Raw genomic sequence first — 17,626 nt, 5'->3', positions numbered from 1 at the left:
CTCAGGGACTGCGCCAGTCGGCCCGGGGACTTCGCCGATCCAGCAAGCGGCCGTGGACCCCAGCCCGCCGCCTCCCAGCCCGCCGCCTCCCAGCCCAGCCGCCCTTGTCCAAGTCGCAATAGTGGCAATTAAAGAAATAGCAGCACCCTCATGGGCCCAGCCCATCCTCAAGTTCCTAGTAAACAGAGAGCTGCCAGCTGACGAAACCCTAGCTCGGCAAGTGCAATGCCGAGCGGCAACCTACACCATAGTCAACAGAGAGCTGGTCAGGCGCAGTGTCATTGGCGTCTACCAACGCTGTGTCGAGGCAGAACAAGGCCAAGCAATTCTCAGAGACATTCATGAAGGCGAGTGCGGCCGCCATGCGGCTTCAAGGGCACTCGTCGCCAAAGCCTTCCGGCACGGTTTCTTCTGGCCAACTGCCCTAGAAGAGGCCAAGGAATTAGTCCAAAAATGCAAAGGGTGCCAGATGTTCCGTTCCAAGCCGCTTCAGCCGGCTTCCGCACTCAAGACCATCCCCATCGCCTGGCCCTTTGCGGTTTGGGGCCTGGACATGGTGGGACCATTCAAGACGGCACGAGGCGTCCTAACTCATCTACTTGTCGCGGTGGACAAGTTCACCAAGTGGATAGAAGTAAAACCCATCAAGAAATTGAATGGTCCGACTGCAGTGACTTTCATCGCCGACATCACGACTCGGTACGGCATCCCACACAGCATCATCACCAACAATGGCACAAATTTTGCCAAAGGCGCCTTGGACCATTTCTGCGGGACACAGGGCATCCGACTGGACTTAGCGTCCGCTGCCCATCCGCAGTCAAACGGCCAGGTGGAGCGAGCAAACGGCCTCATCCTATCTGGCATCAAGCCTCGACTGGTCGAACCACTGGAACGTTCGGCCGGCTGTTGGCTCGAGGAGCTGCCAGCAGTCCTCTAGAGTCTGCGCGCGACTCCAAACAAGTCAACCGGCTTCACGCCTTTCTTCCTCGTCTACGGTGCTGAAGCCGTCATCCCAACGGACATAGAGTTCGACTCCCCGCGAGTCACCATGTACACCGAGGAGGAAGCAGAAGAAGCACGTCAAGACGGCGTCGATCTGCTGGAAGAGGGCCGGCTGTTGGCACTCAGCCCGTCCAGCATCTACCAGCAGAGCCTGCGCCGATACTACAACAGGAAGGTCAGACCGAGATCTTTCCAAGAAGGCGACCTTGTGCTCCGACTAATCCAGCGGACAGCCGGCCAGCACAAGCTGTCGGCACCTTGGGAAGGCCCCTTCATTATCAGCAAAGTGCTGGGCAACGACTCCTACTACTTGATCGACGCTCAGAAGCCCCGAGCACGCAAGAGAGACGACTCCGGCAAAGAGTCGGAACGGCCATGGAATGCAAATCTCCTCCGAAGATTTTACAGTTGATGCAGTATGTACCATGCTACCCCTTTGTATTAAAGTACCGAGACTTCGGGCCCCCCGAGACGAGCTCGGGGACTGCCCCTTTTTGTTATCTGTATGATAAGAATTATGCTTTCGAGTATGCTACTCCTTGCTACGCCCCTTGGCGCCGGGTTCGACTAGTCGGCCCAGGGACTCGCCGTCTTGCACTATGAAATGCTTCCTAAAGTCGGACAAGTAGTGTTCGGCGCCTAAGCCGTCTCCTGCCAGAAGCCGCAGCTCGCAGAGCGACTGTTTGGCGGGCAGGAGTAAGGATGAATGGGCGCCCACACGAAAATTGGCTAAGGACCAAAAAGCATTAACATAGCTTAAGCCGGTTTCTAGCCCCCTTTCACAAAACCGACTCGTGAGTAGTCGGCTTGCCGCTTTCTATCCAACTTGTTAAAAAGACTCCAATGAATGGCAAGTACTTGCCTTCCCCAAAATAGCCAGGCATTTGATCCAGCGGCAGTCCGCGGAGCGGTTGTTTGGCTAACAAGGCGGCGACTAGGGGAAGGCGGCAAAGGAAAAAGCCAAAGGAGCAATGAGCAAGGAAAGATAGAATTCGGATTGATATTTACATAACATAGGCCCTTGGACGAATCTTCAAACAGAAGTTCAAAATACACCCAGTGGGTGGAATTGTGCAAATTAACAAGTTCTTCAAAGACTTCTTAGAGCAGATAAAATAAAATCCAGAGGGCAGCCTAGGGAGCGGCAGATGGGTTCGGAGGATCGGAGGAGACGGCGGTGTCAGGCGCCGGGGCGGCCGGCTGGGTAGTCTCGGCTCGATCGTCACCAGCAGCAGCCGGCCCGGTCGGACGCGGCTCGTTGCTGGAGGCGCGGTCGAGCTGAGGTTGGTCGCCCGCTCCGTCTTCTGGCGCCTCCGTCTCGCCTTCGTCCTCCGCCTCGCCTTCCTCCTCGGAGCTGGAGCCAATCACCTCCGCCGAGTCCTCATCGTAGTCCAGGCTCATCCCGAACCACTCCGGTGGCACCTCCTCGCCGCCTGTAGCCCGCTCAGGGACGAAGACGCTGGTATCTATGTAGTCGGCAATCGCCGCCGCGCGCTCGACGAGGGCGCTCTCCATAGCCACCAGCTCTGCCTGGGCCTCGGACCGGAACGCGGCCAGCCGGTCCAGGTCCAGCCCCGGATACCATGCCTTGACGAATTCCAAGGCCCGGCACGCTCCGGCCCGGGCCGAGGAACCCTTCCAGGCCTCAAGACGGCCAGCTGCGACCTCCAGCCAGTCGGCAGTCTGACTGGTAGTGCGTAGAGCTGGCATGTCTGGCCACAGAGCGGCAACCGCCTGGGCGCCGGCACGCTGAAGCCAGCGCATCAACCGATGGGCCAGACGAAGACGGGCCTCAATGCTCAGAAGCTGCTCGTCGAATGGTCAGGGGGGCGTTAGCCGCGATCTCCGCGTCGTTCACCCTCCGTGCCTCGCGATCAGCCTCGATGGACTGTGTACTGCCTGCGAGTGGCCAGGAAAGAAGTCTGCCAAGACAAAAAAGAAGCAAGTCAAAAAATCAGAAGTCAGCCCGACCTATAGTCGTAAGCTCAAAGAAAGAGAGAAAAGAAAAGAAACTCACCGTCGACAATGTCCTCGATCTCATGGAAGCCGGAGGTCAGCAGCGCCTCCTTGTCAGTCCAGGAGGAGCGCTCACTTTCGAATTCGGCCAGGAGAGCAGCCTCCTTCTTCTCGGCCTCGTCTTGCGCCTTCTTGAGCAGCTCCTTCTGCTCGGCCAGCTGCGCAGCCAGCAGGTCGCGCTACACGGCAAGCTTGCTGCACTCCTCCCCCTTGACGCGCAAGGCGGTGTTGACTTCGCCCAGCTGCTCCTGAAGAGTGGTGTTGGCCCCTGAAGAATGAAAGAAAGAGACGTTAAGTCGTCAGCAAAGAAGGTCGCCAGGAAGATCCGGCCCGACTGCTCAGCAGTCGGCCCGAATCTCGGGGACTACAGCCCGCGGGTGCGCCAGCGCGCCCCCACGAAGAAGAAGAAGAACAAAGAAGGTCGCTGGGAAGATCCGGCCCGACTGCTCAGCAGTCGGCCCGAACCTCGAGGACTACAGCCCGCGGGTGCGCCAGCGCGCCCCGCGAAGAAGAAGAAGAACAAAGAAGGTCGCTGGGAAGATCCGGCCCGACTGCTCAGTAGTCGGCCCAAATCTCGGGGACTACAGCCCGCGGGTGCGCCAGCACGCCCCCGCGAAGAAGAAGAAGAACTTACTCCGGCTCTCCATCAAGTCGGTAGTCCGCTTGCCCAACTCCTCAACATTTAAGTTGAAGGCAATGGCGCGGAGGTTGTGATACTCCTGTAATAAGCATTCCAGACAAAGATAAATATTGGAAACTCGCCAGAGGGAGTTCCGAACTGCCTGCTCAGCAGCCGGCCCGAAACTCGGGGACTACACCCAGTGGGTGCGCTGGCGCGCCCCCACAGAGAAGAACAAGAAAAACAAGAAACAAAAAGGAAAGCATACTCGGACGGCCGTTCGTGATGCCAGATTCGCCCTGGTGCAGTTCTGGAGGGCGTCGCCCTCGGCTCGCAGCTTTGCTTGGACATCCAGAAGCGCCTGGTTCAGCGGACCCGTCCCGCCTCCGCACACCCACCCAACGGGCGCGGCGCTCGTTGCCTCGGTGTCTGGGATGGCCGAGCTGGCGGCACCGACCTCCAAGGGCCACGGCGCCGAAGTCGCCTTCTCAAGGAGGCGGCGCGCTGGCGAGGCGACTTGAAGGAGCAGCATCGCCACGGCCTCGTCTTCAGTCGGCGGCACCGGCGGGCCCGCCGGCTGTTTTCCACACGCGCTCGTAGACGGCGGCGGAGCCGGCGGTGGCGGTATGAGCGTGTCCGACATGGAGGCCTCGCCGCTTTCCTTCTCCGCGATGGGGTTCTCGGCGCCGGCTTCTCCAGTCTGCCCCATGAACTCCGGAGGCGGCGGTGCGGAGGACAGCAGGAGGATGTGCAATGCTGATTGGCGGCGCGCGGCCTCCTCAGCTTGCCGTCTTGCCGCAATGGCGGCTTCGGCCTCTTCCAGCTTCTTCTGGGCAGAGGCCGCCGCCTTCTCAACCTCCGCCTTCTCCAGGCGGTCGGCCTCCTCCGCGTCGCGCTTCTCCCGCGCATTTCGCTCCGTCGCCTCCCGGAGGTCGACGGCAGGGTCAACCCGCCGAGTGTTGGCGGACGTCTCTGCCGACCCCATGACGGAGGGGGCGGCGACCCTCTCAAGGGTAAGGGGGGCCCTGAAGCAAAAAGGGAGTGTAAAATAAAAACTTGGACAAGATTCACCAAAGGAAAATAAGACAAAGGCGGAAACACTTACGCAGAAACTATCGGCGGCCTCTTCACTTCCTTGCGGAAGCGGTTGGCCTTTGCGGCCGCCTCCTCCCGCTTGGTCGCGGCGGCCGCCCCCTTGAACTGCTTCGGCTTGCCGCCGAGTGAGCTCGGCCCGGCATGGCGCCTCTTTACGCCGCCTTGGCCGGCCAGGTCGGCGGAGGAACTCGCACCCGGCTGGCCGACTCTTGGCTAGAGGCGCGGGGTGACTTCCCCTTCGGCGTTGTCTTCAGGCCAGTCGGCGAAGGTGGCCGAGGGCCTGAGGCCGCTAACCTCTCCTCCCCCTCCGCCTTCGGCGTCGACCTCCATCGCCACCGCCCCCAAGTCGGGGTCATCGATGTCACTCTCCGCTCGGTCGGGGACGAACTCACGGGGCGGTCTCGTGACGCCGGCTGCAGGCTGAATAAGGGGTTCTGACTCGAAGAAACCAAAAAAGATCAAAAGTCGGATCCGGCTACAAAGAAAACAAAGCAACAAGAGATGCGACTTACCACCGGAGGGGGGTTGGCGCACGAGTACGGCTCCTTGCCGAACTGTTAGTCCATCGCGAGCTCGCAGTTCGCGATGTGGTTCACCATGTTCGCCACTTTTGCGTGGGGCATCTCCCTGGTGCACATCCGACTCGGGTCCCGGTGGTCGCTCATCTGACTGATCAGATGAGGCCAGCCTTGGAGAGGGAGGACTCGGCACGCCACGAAGGCGGCCAGCAAGTCAGCCCCAACCAGGCCCTCCGACTGCGTCAGAACTCGGAGTCGCGCTACGGCGGCGGCTCCGGCGGGAGTCAACATCTTGACTCGGTGGGACCAGCTGGGGAGCCTCCCAGCTGGTGCACCGGCTTCATAGGGCGGCAGATTGACCCAGTCACCGTCTGGGGCGACGTTCTTCACGTAAAAATATGACCGCTGCCACATCTTCACCGACTTGATCAGTGGGATGGAGGGAAACGGATTGTCGACTGTCGATCGCCGCATCGCGATGAAGGCGCCGCACTGGGCCGGCACGCCGGCGACATGCATGCCGAGCTTGGATTGGAAGAATTCTCCCCACAGCTCGATGGTGGGGACAACGCCGAGGAAGCCTTCGCACAGGGTGGCGAAGGCAGCCAGCAGCACCACCGTGTTCGGGGTGAGGTGGTGCGGCTGGAGCCCGTGGAACTCCAAGAAGGAGCAAAAGAAGCCGCTCGCCGGCAGCCCCAGGCTGCGCATGAGGTGCGAGCGGAAAATGACCTGCTCACCATCCTCCGGCGCCGGCGATATCTCCCTCGCTGGTGCGGCGCGGGCTCGCACGAGGTTTGCACCGGGGAGGTGGCGCGTCTTGCGGAGAAACTCGATGAGGTCATCGTCCACCTCGGAGCCGTCCCACACGCCGGAGCGCACGGCAGAAGCCACGGCGGCGGAGGAAGAGCTCATCGCTGCTGGCGCGGTGTGGTTCGGCACGACGGCGGCAAGAAGGAGGAAAGGAAGCAGAGGAGGCAAGAGGAGGCGGGGGAGCAGGGAAGATGGGCGCGCGTGCTTCGCCGCTCCACTCCCCCCGCCTACTTATAGCCTCGTGGGCTGAGAAGCCGATGAGGCGGGCGTGGGATTAACTGCACACGGTACCCCACGCCCCCCCCCCTCCCCCACGATTTACCCCACGAAGTTACTGCGCGTAGTAACAACGTGGGAAACCCAACCGTCCGCACGGCCGCAACGGATTCGTTCGCGTGCCAAGGCGCGGTAGTGGCGGGCCCCGCCTGACGGCCTGTCCCATCGCGCGTGTGGGTAGGCAGACTATCCTCGTCGTGTGGCGCCACGCGACAGGTCCACGGCGGGCGGCCGCGGGGAAGCGTATCAGGCACGCTGCCTGGTTTCCCTCCGCGACTTTCAAACTCACTATGGGGCAAGACGGCCCTCTGCGAATCCGACTCCGGGTAGTCGGCCTGAAGGAAGACGGCAAGCAAAGCCCAGATTCCACCACAAGGAGAATGAAACTGTTGAGGCCCCACAACATATCACCCTCGGAGCCTCACCAGCTTCGGGGACTACTGTCGGAATAATGGGCCACGGGTAGGCTAACCCGAGCCCCAGAACCTTTCAAGACATCGGGGCAGACTGCGCCCCTCAAGCCGAGTCCCAGGCGCGACTCCAAGATAAGCCGAGTCCCAGGCGCGACTCCAAGATAACCGACTCACGACCGGCGACTTCCAAAGAAGCCGGCTATATAGAGTTGGCCCGCGACTCCACCCGTCTCCTACCTTCGCCACGATAGGCGGGGCGGGGTGCGGTCACAGCGGGGCCGTCACCCCCTGCTTACGAGGAGCTGGCATGGCTACAGTGCGCCATATCGCTGGAGATCTCCATCTAGGCGCGGCACTGTTGCCATGCCTGCCCTGACCTCAGCCTCAGTGGGCGGCGCACTATGCCCATGTCGGCCTATCTGTACGACCCAGAGACGGCGGGACCCGCCCGACAGCGAGAGCACAGAAGACGGCGAGAGCGCCCCAAAGACGGACCCGTGGGAGTCGGTTCCCTGGAGTCGGCCGACCCCTCCCATGGGCCCCACACGCCATTAACCAGACAAGACGGGGAATGGCGACAGTGATCGTCCGTCAGGCGGCAGCACTGTTGCCATGACCCCATGACCAAGCCTGCGTCATTAGAAGCATGGCTACAGTACCGGACCTGTCGGCGGGGCCCGCCAGTCGGCGGGCCCCAGCAGTCGGCGGAGAAGACGGCGGCCTGAGAGACAGACGGCTGGGACCCGCGCCCAGCCAGATTACCATTGTACCCCCGGGGGGTAGGCCTATATAAACCCCCCGGGGCACCCATGCAAAGGGTTCGAATCCATTAGCACTAGACCATAGCAGATAGGAAGGAGAGAGCTAGCCCTGCCTTCTCCTACCTCCAGAATACAGCTCGAGGAGCAACCTTGTACTCACTTTGCCTTAGTGACCATGCGGAGACCCCGCAGAGCAGCAGTAGGGGTGTTATCTCCCCGGAGAGCCCCGAAGCTGGGTAAGATCCGCCGGCGTGCATGTCTTCGCCTCATTCCGTTTCCTAGCACCGGGGACGTTCTACTCGCTCCCACCATGATAAGCCATCCTTTGGCATATGTCGCACCCAACCCCCGACAGAGCCATTAGATTCATCAAACTTCACATCTACCGTCTCTTCAACCTTTCGGGTGAAATTGTTGTAGACACGGTAAGTGTGAGAGTTTGAGCCATAACCTAGTAGGAAACCTTCGTGAGACTTAGGAGCAAATTTAGAACGACGATGCTTATCAAGAATGTAGCACTTTGAGCCGAATACTCGAAAGTATCCAACTTGGGGTTTGTTACCGGTGAGGAGCTCGTATGCCGTCTTGCCGAGTAGCTTGTGAAGATACAAGCGATTTGTTGCATGACAAGCTGTCTCAACCGCTTCTGCCCAAAAGTGCTTCAGCGTCTTGTACTCATCAAGCATCGTTCTTGCCATTTCGATGAGCGTCCGGTTCTTCCTCTCAACAACTCCATTTTGTTGAGGTGTGTACGTAGCCGAGAACTCGTGTGAAATCCCTTCTTCGTCAAGAAAGGTGTCCACATTTGCGTTCTTGAACTCCGTTCCATTGTCGCTGCGAACCTTCTTGATCTTTACTTCAAATTGATTTTGGGCCTTCCTAGCGAAGTTTTTGAAGATCTTTTGGACCTGTTATTTATCATCGAGAAAGAACACCCACGTAAATCTTGAAAAATCATCAACTATAACTAGACCAAAAGAATTTCCACGGAGACTCTTGTAAGAGTTGGGACCAAAGAGATCCATGTGAAGTAGCTCGAGTGGCCTCTTTGTGGTCATGATGTTCTTCACGGGATGCCTTCCTCCAACATGTTTACCTGCTTGAGAAGCACTGCAAAGTCTATCCTTATCAAATATGACATCATTAACTCCAAGGATATGATTTCCCTTAATAAGCTTGTCAAGGTTTCGCATACCAACATGACCTAATCGCTTATGCCATAACCATCCTTTTGAGGATTTAGCAATGAAGCAAGTTTTAGGTTGAGCCTTTTTAGTGAAATCAACAATGTATAGATCACCTCTACGCACACCGGTAAAGACCATTTTATGATTGTCTCGACGAAACACTTGGCAATCTACTTCAGTAAATAGGACATTGAAACTGAAATCGGCAAGTCTAGATACTGAAAGTAAGTTGTATCCAAGAGATTCAACGAGCATGACATTTTGTATGGAGCTATCATGTGATATGGCCACCTTACCGAGGCCAACCACCTTACCCTTTGAGTTGTCATCGAAAGTGACATACTTTCGAGGACTATCATTATCAGCAAGCTCACGAAACATGTCTTTATCTCCGGTCATGTGATCGGTACATCCACTATCAAGAACCCATTCCTTTCCTCCTGACATATATCCCCGAAGATTTGCCATAAGACCAAGATGTCTCATTATATCATCAAGGTCGAAGTCACTATCATCATCCTCATCATAGTATCCATGTTCAACATCGTCATGTGGTGGATCAAATCCTAGAGAGGGTGATTCGTTAGTTTGACAATGATCTTTTCTATGAATTTTTATAGCTTCGGAAATAATATCACTAATAATACCAACATTTCCTTTGGCACGCATGAGGTTTGTAAGCTCAAATAGACGATCACCAAACATAGGATCACTAGTATTCATTTTACTCAAAGCAATAGACTTATGGAGAATTTCATCTAGATTTTTCAATGAATAATCTGGAAATCGTTCCTCAAGAAATTTCCATATAGTATAGGCACACTTAAAAGTAGGCAAACATCCAATCAAGTTTCTAGGCAATCCTCTAATAATAAGTTCGGCAGTTCTAAGATTCCTAACCATGTCAATTGACTCATCATGGGTTGGATGCATAGGGTCAACATAAGGTGTACAACGGCTAGCAATGTACTTGTTCAAATGATATTGATTGAAAATTACAAGCATCTCATTTTTTCACTCATGAAAATACTCTCCATCAAGAATAGGCACTCTATGTCTAAGACTCCCCAAAGTAGACTCATCCATCTTCCTTCAATGGTGATTAAACCAAGGCAATGGAGACCAAAGCTCTGATACCACTTGTAGGACCTTGAGAAGAGGTGTCTAGAGGGGGGGTGATTAGACACTAAGTACCAAAGTTGTAGTTTTTAACCTTTTTAAAGTTTAAGTGGAGTTTAGGCACAAGTTTAACATTCACAACACATATCAAGCAAGCGTGCAAAGAGTATATGAGTAGCGGAAAGTAAAGCATGCAGTTTGCAAGAATGTAAAGGGAAGGGTTTGGAGGATTCAAATGCAATTGGAGACACAGATGTTTTTGGCGTGGTTTCGATAGGTGGTGCTATCGTACATCCACGTTGATGGAGACTTCAACCCACGAAGGGTAACGGTTGCGCGAGTCCACGGAGGGCTCCACCCATGAAGGGTCCACGAAGAAGCAACCTTGTCTATCCCACCATGGCCGTCGCCCACGAAGGACTTGCCTCACTAGCGGTAGATCTTCACGAAGTAGGCTATCTCCTTGCCCTTACAAACTCCTTGGTTCAACTCCACAATCTTGTCGGAGGCTCCCAAGTGACACCTAGCCAATCTAGGAGACACCACTCTCCAAGAAGTAACAAATGGTGCGTTGATGATGAACTCCTTGCTCTTGTGCTTCAAATGATAGCCTCCCCAACACTCAACTCTCTCTCATAGGATTTGGATCTGGTGGAAAGAAGATTTGAGTGGAAAGCAACTTGGGGAAGGCTAGAGATCAAGATTCATATTGTAGGAATGGAATATCTTGGCCTCAACACATGAGTAGGTAGTTCTCTCTCAGAACTGGTAATTTGGAAGTGTAGGTTTGTTCTGATGGCTCTCTCCATGAATGAAGAGGAGGTGGAGGGGTATATATAGCCTCCACACAAAATCTAGTCGTTACACACAACTTTCCAAACTCGGTGGGACCGAATTGGTAAACTCGGTCGAACCGATTCAGCAAATTTAGTGACCGCTAGGATTTTCAGTGGGACCAAAATGCAACTCGGTAGGACCGATATGGTTAGGGTTAGGGTATAACGTAATCTCGGTGAGATCGATTACACAAACTCGGTGAGACCGATTTTGGTAATTAGCTAACCAGAGAGTTGGTCAGGCAAACTCGGTTGGACCGATTACTCAAACTCGGTGGGACCGGTTTTGGTAATGAGTCAACCAGAAAGTTTGCATTGCAATCTCGGTAGTACCGATTGCTCAAGCTCGGTGAGACCGATTTTGATAATGGACATACACAGAGAGATTACAATCCCATCTCGGTGAGACCGAGATCCCCATCGGTGAGACCGATTTGCCTAGGGTTTGTGGCAGTGGCTAAGACATCCAAACTCGGTGGCGCCGGGTAGGAAGAATCAGTGGGGCCGAGTTTGACTTTAGGTTTAGGACATATGTGTGGAAGTGGGAAAGTAGTTGAGGGTTTTGGAGCATATCACTAAGCACTGTGGAGCAAGAAACTCATTAAGCAACACCTCATCCCTCCTTGATAGTATTGGCTTTTCCTATAGACTCAATGTGATCTTGGATCACTAAAATGTAAAATGAAGAGTCTTGAGCTTGAAGCTTGAGCCAATCCTTTGTCCTTAGCATCTTGAAGGAGTTCCCACATCCTTTAGTCCATGCCACTCCATTGTTGAACTTATCTGAAACATACTAGATAAAGGTGTTAGTCCAACAAGAGATATGTTGACATTAATTACCAAAACCACCTAGGGAGCACTTGTGCTTTCATCGTGTTCATCGGGAGGCAACAGAACGCGTGGAAGCCAACCGGCTTGGATGGAACAGACGATGGAAACGAGGCCTGGCGTACCGCAAAAAGGAGGAAACGCCCTTGTGTTCGACTGGCCACGTTCGAAACGGGATCCTGTTCATCGGGAGGGGTCTGGCGTACTGCAAAACGAAGGAAATAGACCTCCTACGGTCAAAAAGGGGGCCCTGTTGATCGGGAGGGGTGTGGCGTACCGTGAAACGGACGAAACGGACTTGTGTTGGAGCGCTACGGTCGAAACGGGAATCCTGTTCATCGGGAGGAGTGTGGCGTACCGCAAAACGGGATTCCACGGGATAGTGTTCATCTCCACCATCGACCTCCTCCAGCCTCATGGGCTACTGTTCATCTACCGTCAATCTCCTCCAGCCTCCACGGGCTCCTGTTCATCTAGCCTCCACCGCGCGCTACTCCACCAGCTACTGTTCAACCACCCCTCTCCACGGGCTCCTGTTCAACCACCCCTCCACGGCATACTGTTCATCCACCCCTCCACCGTCTATTGTTCATCCAACCCTCCACGGGGTCGTCCTGTTCATCCAGCCCTCCACGGGGTCCTATTCATCCAGCCCCAACTGGCTCGATCGATCGGGGTCCTGTTCATCCAGAGGCAACGCCACGGGGTCCTATTCATCCACCCTCACCGCTCACTATTCATCCAACCCCCCCCCCCCCCCCGGCAACGCTCACTGTTCATCCAGAGGAAGCATCGATCGGCTTTAGTTAGTAGCAGTAGAGAAGGAATCGCTCGATCGGGTTCAATTAACAGCCATCAATTGATCGCTCGAGTTCAGTAATGCGTAGCCTGTAGTGCAATCGCTCGGGTTCAGTTAGAGCCCAACGCCTCGCACACATGCACGTACGTGTACGAGATAAACGTGCATCGCTCGGCCCCCGACCACCCACCGTAACCGGGAACTCCCTGAAATTTTCCTCGCCCTCGCTTCTACCACGGTTTTTTCCGTCACGGACGGCCCAAAGAATGTCATGCAGCTGCGTCTCCGGCCCGCCCAGGACGAAAAGCGCATTTTCTGTCATGATTTTTTGTCATAGAAGTAGGAGCCCACAACATCTATGATGATACCGGGTTTTGTCACAATTATCGACATAGAAGTGTCATAAGTATGACAGAAAAAAAAATCGTTCGGCCCAAAATGTCACGGATGTGTCATTTTTTTGTAGTGATGGTTGCTTCGTCCGTCCAACTTACTACTGGGTCTATGTGATTTGACGTCTCATTGGTCATTATTACTAAGGTGGTAGGACTACTAGATGTCCCACACTTTCGGCGAAAGGAGGTACTACTAGGTTACAGTTTTCTCCATTCTTATAGTGGAGGAGTGCGAGAGCAATGAAAACACGCAGGCTCAGTGATTACATGTCCCACCTCACACTATCACCATATTTTCTGGACACCGTGTGACACCTAACTCTTTACATAGTACTAGTATAGTAAGTACTATAATTTATTAGCAAGATAAATTTGTACAATGCTATCAAGCTTCCAACTTCTGTTTCATGTATCTTGCATCCAAGGTTGCCCGTTGCAACATTTCGTCAAATACAAAGGAGACTAACATGCATACTATTGCATCTCAATGATTGACAGATCATAGCCAATATGTAATCCCTCCATTCCAAAATAAGTGTCTCAACTTTATGCAAACTTTAGTACAAAGTTATACTACTACTGAAGTTGACACTTATTTTGGAACAGAGATAGCTAAAGAAAAAAAACGATCCATGCGGTCCCTAGCCCTTGAACCATAAACCCTAATCCAGGCTTTAATTTGCTGGCAAAGTTGGAGCTTCCCAAGAAATGAAATTTGCAACCCTTTGACCATCGGATCATTTTGTGCAGTTTCACCAAAATCGAGATGAGCATCCCTGTGGCAAAGAAATTGAAGAAGCGTGATTACAATAAGATTACCGGGACTAGTTGATGAGACATAAACTCATCACAAGTACAGTACATAGAAGCCAGTAGAGGTATCTGCGGGGCAAAGAAGTAGAGAAATATACACATGGAGTGATGTGGGCAGCTGTAGTAGTGGTGCAAGCCGGCTGTAAAGGGAGTTGTACCTGAGGGATGTCGGGATGTAGCTCAACCTAGAGGGGGGCGGTGGGAGGCGGCAACTGCCCACGTTGCGGCAGTGAGCAAGGGACGAAGGCAACCTCACCGGCTTTGTGAGAGAGAACGGCGGGGACCCCTGATCGGGACATGTCTATAGTGGGTTTTCACCATCTGTGACGGCGACCGCATCTACACTAAGCATCTACCCCTTCCCCCGGCGGACGTGATCCATCGGGATGTTAGAGATGTGGCCACAGTCATTTTGTGCGAGAGAGTGTGAAGAGAGCAACCCCAGCAAGCAACCATGTAGGCTCATCCTGACTATGTATATAGTGGAGAAGTTTCCTTTTCTCACCATATGAACCTATTTATATTGCGTACGTGCCACTGGAAAAAAAACTTTATTTATAAATGATGTGGCACCTACTACTCGTCTCCCATAAACCTTGCGCTTGGCATCTCCAAAATATTAACCTTGTGATTGGCTCTTTGCCTCTTCGAGAAGTCGAGCAATAATGGTACTATAGTATATATCATTCTGGCCATATGAGACCGAATGAATTGTTGCATGTCCACCATGTGGGCGAGGGTTGAGGGGCGAGGGAGAGTGCGTACTATTACGTCTGTTTCAATATGGACTACATATGGAGCAAAATAACCTGTGAGCTAGAGTCGGGAATCGAAAAGGAGACAACGAAAGCCGTACAGATTTAGGTGAGTGAATATACACTCTAAAATACGTCTATATACATCAGTGTTTGGAGTATGTACTAGTAGTTCATATTGAAATCTACTAAAGTACATATATTCCAAAAAATATGATAATCTCTCTAACCAAGGTAGGGACGAGGAGTAAATGGAGGGAGTAGTAAAATTTTCTCCTCGTCATGCAAGCCACCGTGCGTGTGGGCGAGGGAGCAGGCGTAAGGCGTATAGTACTAGTAAGCAAGCTTCATCTCATCATGCGAGCCACCGCGCCCGTGGGCGGGGGAGACGGCGTACTAAGCAAGCTTCTCCTCGTTCTGCAAGTTGACGGGACACATCAAAAGTACTCCAGTGTATAGAGCCTTGCCTCTAAGGTAGGCCCCACATGGTTTGCCTCTTTTTTAACATAACGCGTCAAGTCGCAATTTGTTTGTTCACTCGTGTTAGACGATCCTCCCTCCATCAACTGGACAACCAGTACACATATCAAATTACCACGTGGGCTGCCTTTTCATACAGAAATGAGCTCCACCGTCTACCCGCGCGGGTGTGGTTGGGAAAGAGACGGGAGTATGTGCGCCATGCATGCACCTCCTCTCTTCATGCACGTCCCCCACCTACGTGGGTGTGAGAGAGAGAGATACAAACCTAGACATATGGCGTGTGCGTTCGTGAGTGTTTTTTGTTTGGGGGGTATGATTTCGTGAATGTATTTGTGGGAATATGTGTCGATGACATCTCAAACAAAATTATGCATGCAATGTGTGTGAAATGGAGGCCTATCCACATCATATATAGAGGGCCGAGCGATCCACGAGAAGAGAGGGAGGGGTCATAGATACCGATAGAGTCGAAGAGAGGATCAAGTGGGTGGATGCGAGATCGATGAAGAGAGCCATCGAAATTGTGTGTGTGCAAGTCAAAGATATAGGGCGACTGACCTACCGGAATGTCAGAGGGCACAGGTCAAGTTTGTGTGTGGCAGGGAGACATGACTAGAGCGCTCAATGTATCGGTGTGTGGCGGGTGGGGGGAGGGGGAGGCAGAGGCCTAACTAGAGAGGTAGAACGACTCATATATGTGTTGAGGAGAGACCCAGCTATGTCTTGAGGGAGATCGGTCGACATCCATACATAACTGAAGGACGGGAAATAGGATGGGACAGAGAGAGAGAGAGAGAGAGGAGAGAGAGAGAGAGGGAGGGAGAGGGGTAGAGTGTTGGATGGGTGATGGAGTTGCTTCTCAAAGATGGTGGGAGAGGCCTACTAGGAAAACTGCGGGTAGAACTGCAATATTATCAATAAGAGTGGGGATGTGTTTCTGTGTGTGCCTGTGCATGATAGATCTGTCGGGACGCATGCATGGATGAAGAAGGGGAACCATGTGTTTGGTAAGCAAACCTAACTAGATTGGTAGATTTATTGTTGTTGTCGGAGGAAGGGAGAGACATAACTAATGAGGTAGATCGATCGACGCATGGGGAAAACGAGTTATAAGGACCTAGCTAGCTATATGTATAGCGGGAGATCGGTCGGTGTATATCCATTTGTTAGAGGCAAATAAGGCCCAGCAAGACGGATAGACAGAGAGAATGGAGCTAGGAGGTGGTGCGAGAGGCCGAGCTACTAGCTAGCTAGGGGGAGGAGTGTGCGGTTGTGAGATCGATGAAAAGAGGCACGGGAGTTTACACGTGTGTGGGACCGTATGAGAGACACGAGGCATGGACACAGAAAGGAGGATATGGAAGGTGCGTGTGTATGTTGTAGGAAGACATCACTGGAGAGGTTTATCGATCGATGTGTGTCGGAAAGGAGTTGTGGAGACTGTGAGAACGACCTAAAGAAAAAATGAATGTGCGTGATGGATAGAATGCTGAGGGAGGGGGAGGGCGAGGAGGGCGTGTGCATGCACGAGAGAAAGTTAGTGCTAGCTATAAAGGTTAGAGGATTGTGTGGGTGTAAGAGACTAACAAAGATCATAATTTGATATGAAAGTGGATTCATATATTTGAATAGGAGATCATAGTGTTATAAACATATGCATGCATGAATATAGCGGTGATACGCGTGTTGTGGTTTTGCACATGTTATACCATAATGTGATAATGCATGGCGTTTGCAACTCACAGCTAAATGTCGAACAATCTAAACCATACTATACATCGAACAATCTCACATTTTATTTGAATTTGTGATAATGTGTGGTGTTTGCAGCTTACAACTAAATATCAAACAATCTAAACAATACTATATATCGAACAATCTCACATTTTATTTGAATTTGTGGTAATGTGTGGTGTTTGCAACTCACATCTAAATACTTGTAGGCGTAGGGGGCGGGCACCATACCTTATGTGATAAACACATTATACATATGAGACATGGTTTAGATTATGAAGATCTAGCTAGAGCTTGAAATGTACTGTGATTTGAAATCAACATAAAGTGGATTCAAAAAATCGAGTTCGAGTCCATATAGTACACATAGTTCATATCTAACTCGAGAGTAATCATGTGGTGTGCTGTGAAGATAATACACAAACGATGGTTTAACTTGACAATGATGATGATTGTAGATCTTATTAAAATAGAGAAATAAATTCAAACGGTTTGACTTCACAACAACCATTATTGTAGATCTTATTCAAATAGATAAACGAATTCAAATTTAGTTCATATTAAAGAGGTAGTATATACATTTGGAATGCACTAAAACGTTCATTTGAGTAGTAGGTCGCATGCATTATACACGTAGAGAAATATTTTAATTGAACATAACATGAATTCAAAGTTTTGAATGACATTTGTAGTGCGAATTGATTTGATATAGTACATGGGACTAGACTCTCTTGTGTGCTGCGAATTGATTACTTTTTGTTTTCTCATCGACGGAAGTGCGAATTAATTTGGTATAGTACATGTTAGGCTTGTCTGGAAATTTCACCCGCGCCTTGTTACCCCGAAATATTTAAGATATATCTTTGTCTCGTTGTGCTCTAACAACTCCCTCCATCTCAACTCGCGCCTTGCTATTCCAAAATTACAACGCGCGTGGAAACTCCCACCTCCTGTGAAATCCCGACACGCGAAATGCCCGTGATACCCCTAAACCGAAAGAACGGCCTCAAATCGGTGGGGGTACTTTCGTAACTTACCCCACATTTCGGACAAGCGCGTCCCTAAGCCATGGTTCCCCACTCCCATCCCGTCTGCCCACCCATTTGTACATTGAGGTCGCGAAAACCCGCGAAGCCCCACACCGTCCTCCGTCCGCCACCCAAG

Source organism: Triticum aestivum, chromosome 7B, assembly GCF_018294505.1.
Source record: "Triticum aestivum cultivar Chinese Spring chromosome 7B, IWGSC CS RefSeq v2.1, whole genome shotgun sequence".
Taxonomy (NCBI): Eukaryota; Viridiplantae; Streptophyta; class Magnoliopsida; order Poales; family Poaceae; genus Triticum; species Triticum aestivum.
This window is presented reverse-complemented; position numbering follows the sequence as displayed.